Genomic DNA, 3,457 nt, shown 5'->3' on the forward strand with positions numbered 1-3,457 from the left:
CCATTTTGGCACTCCCTCTTTCCCTGTTAAAGCCAGTAGGCACACCTGATCCCACCATGCCACCACTGTGGCCCTACTAATGCTAGAAATTACACTCAGCCCACATAGAGATGTCCCTTGACTGCCTAGCTCTGGTGGCCAGGGAAATAGTGCAACTGGGCCCCATGAGTTATTTTTGCACAAGGCCACACCTTTAAGACTTGGAGAGATCGCTGTTATACCTAAGACATAGAAACAAACACAGAGCATCAAGCAGAATGGGGAGACAGAGGAATATATTCCAAATGGAAAAAAAAAAACACAACAAGATAAAACCTCAGAGAAAGACCCTAGTGAAATAGAGATAAGTAATCTACCTGATAAAGAGTTCAAAGTAATGGTCATAAAGATGCTTACAAAAACAAGAGAAGAATGGATGAACACCAATGAGAACTGTAAGACAGAGACAAAAAATATAAGAAAGTATGAAATAGAAGTCACAGACTTGAAGAATGTAATAGCTGAACTGAAAAAAAAAAAAAAAAACACTAGCAAGGTTGAATAGCAAACTATATGAAGTAGATAAAGGAATCAGTGACCTCAAAGAGAGGTAGTGGAAATCACCCAAACAGAGCAGCAAAAAGAATTTTTAAAAGTAAATATAGCTTAAGGGACCTATTGAACAACAACAAACAGAATAGCATCCATATTGTAGTGGTACCAGAAGAAGAAAGGGCTTTCCAGGGGGCTCAGCTGGTAAAGAACCCGCCTGCCAATGCAGAAGACACAAGAGACTCAGGTTCGATCCCTGGGTCGGGAAGATCCCTTGGAGTAGAAAATGGCAATCCATTCCAGTATTCTTGCCTGGAACGTCCCATGCACAGAGGAACCTGGTGGGCTACAGTCCATGGGGTCGCAAAGAGTTGGACACGACTAAGCACACACATAAGAAAAAAGAGTAAAGGGGGCAGAAAACCTATTTGAAGAAATAACGTCTGAAACCCTCTAACCTGGGGAAGGAAACAGCCATCCACGATGAGGTAGCGCAGAGAATTCTAAACAAGATTAACCCAGGGAGACCCACACCAAGACATGTAATAATTAAAATGTCAAAAGTTAAAGAGATCATCTTAAAAACAGAAAAACAACTTGTTACATACAAGGGAACTCTCATCAAACTATCAGCTGACTTCTCAGCAGAAACTTGCAGGACAGAAGGGAATGGTGTGATATATTCAACATACTGAAAGGAATAAAACTTCCAACCAAGAGTACTCTACCTAGTAAAGTTATCATTCAGAATTGAAGATAAAGAGATTCATCTTCTTCAGATTAAAAGATTAAGAGACTGCCAGAAAAGCAAAAGGTAAAAGAGTTAATCACCACTAATGGCTTAGTTGTAAAGAATCTGCCTGCCAATGCAGGAGACGTGGGTTTGATCCCTAGGTTAGGAAAATCCCCTGGAGAAGGAAATGGCTATTCACGCCAGTATTCTTGCCTGGAAAATCCATGGACAGAGGAACCTGGTGGGCTACAGTCCATGGGGTCACAAAAGAGTCTAAAGAAATGTTAAGAAACTTCTTTAAGAAAAGAAAAAGCAGTAACTAGCAACAAGAAATTATATGAAGAGGGACTTCCCTGGTGGTCCAATGGTTAAGACTCCAAGCTTCCACTGCAGGGATTGTGGGTTTGATCCCTGGTTAGGGAAATAAGACCCCATGGACAAATGGTGCAGCCAAGAAATAAATAAAAATAAAGAAACTAGAAATCAATAACAGGAAGAAAAGTGAAAAATAAACAAATATGTGAAAATTAAACAACATGTACTTGAATAACTAATACATCAAAGAAAAAAAGCCAAAGGGGAAATTTTAAAATAGCTTGAACCAAACAAAAATGAAAATGCAGTAAAACAAAACTTATGGGATGCAATAAGAGCAGTGCTAAGGGGAAAGTTTATAATAATAAACACATTAAGGAAAGAGAAAGGTTTTAAATAAACAGCCTAACTTTATATTTCAAGAACAGAAAAGAAGAGTAAACTAAGCTCACAGAAACTAATGTTCACAGAAGAAAGGAAATTACAAAGATCAGAGCAAAAGTAAAAGGAATAGAAATCAAACACACGAAGAAAAGATCAATGAAACTAAGACTTTGTTTTTTGAAAAGATAAGCATAATAGGCGAATCTTCAGCTAGACTAGTTAAGAAAAAAAGAGAGAGGACTCAAATCAAGTCAGATATGAAAGAAAAGACCTTACAACTTACATTAAGTACAAAAAAGACCACTATAAACAATTATATACCAACAAATATAACAACCTAGAAGAAATACCTAGAAATATGCAACTTACCAAGACAGTATCATGAAGAAAGAAAATCTGGGCAGACCAAAAATGAGTAAGGAGAATCAGTAATCAAAAACTTTCCAAAAGAGAAAAGCCCAGGATGAGATGGTTCAGTTCAGTTCAGTTCAGTTCAGTTCAGTCGTTCAGTTGTGTCTGACTCTTTGCGACCCCATGAATTGCAGCATGCCAGGCCTCCCTGTCTATCACCAACTCCCAGAGTGCACTCAAACTCATGGCCATCGAGTCAGTGATGCCATTCAGCCATCTCATCCTCTGTCGTCCCCTTCTCCTCCTGCCCCCAATCCCTCCCAGCATCAGAGTCTTTTCCAATGAGTCAGCTCTTTGCATGAGCTGGCCAAAGTATTGCAGTTTCAGCTTTAGCATCATTCCTTCCAAAGAACACCCAGGACTGATCTCCTTCAGAATGGACTGGTTGGATCTCCTTGCAGTCCATGGAACTCTCAAGAGTCTTCTCCAACACCACAGTTCAAAAGCATCAATTCTTCGGTGCTCAGCTTTCTTCACAGTTCAACTCTCACATCCATACATGACTACTGGAAAAACCATAGCTTTGACTAAACGGATGTTTGTTGGCAAAGTAATGTCTCTGCTTTTGCGTATGGTATCTAGGTTGGTCATAACTTTCCTTCCAAAGAGTAAGCTTCTTTTAATTTCATGGCTGCAATCACCATCTGCAGAGACTTTGGAGCCCCAAAAATAAAGTCTGACACTGTTTCCACTGTTTCCCCATTTACTTCCCATGAAGTGATAGGACCAGATGCCATGATCTTTGTTTTCTGAATGTTGAGCTTTAAGCCAAGTTTTTCACTCTCCTCTTTCACTTTCATCAGGAGCTTGTTAGATCCTCTTCACTTTCTGCCATAAGAGTGTGAATTCTACTAAACATTTAAATGATTAGCTTCTCATGCTCTTCCAAAAAATTGAAGATGGCCTAAACTCACTTTATGAGACTAGCATCATAGTGACACCAAAACCAAAGGACAACAGAAGGAAAGAAAACTCTAGGGCCCAATAGAAGGCATTTCCACTTACCAAGGATGACTGTGCAACTTATTAGCAACAGAGACTAATACTGAGCCCCTGATGTGGCAGTGTTCTTCAAGAAGTCTG

This window comes from Ovis aries, chromosome 3 (genome assembly GCF_016772045.2).
Source record: "Ovis aries strain OAR_USU_Benz2616 breed Rambouillet chromosome 3, ARS-UI_Ramb_v3.0, whole genome shotgun sequence".
Lineage (NCBI taxonomy): Eukaryota > Metazoa > Chordata > Mammalia > Artiodactyla > Bovidae > Ovis > Ovis aries.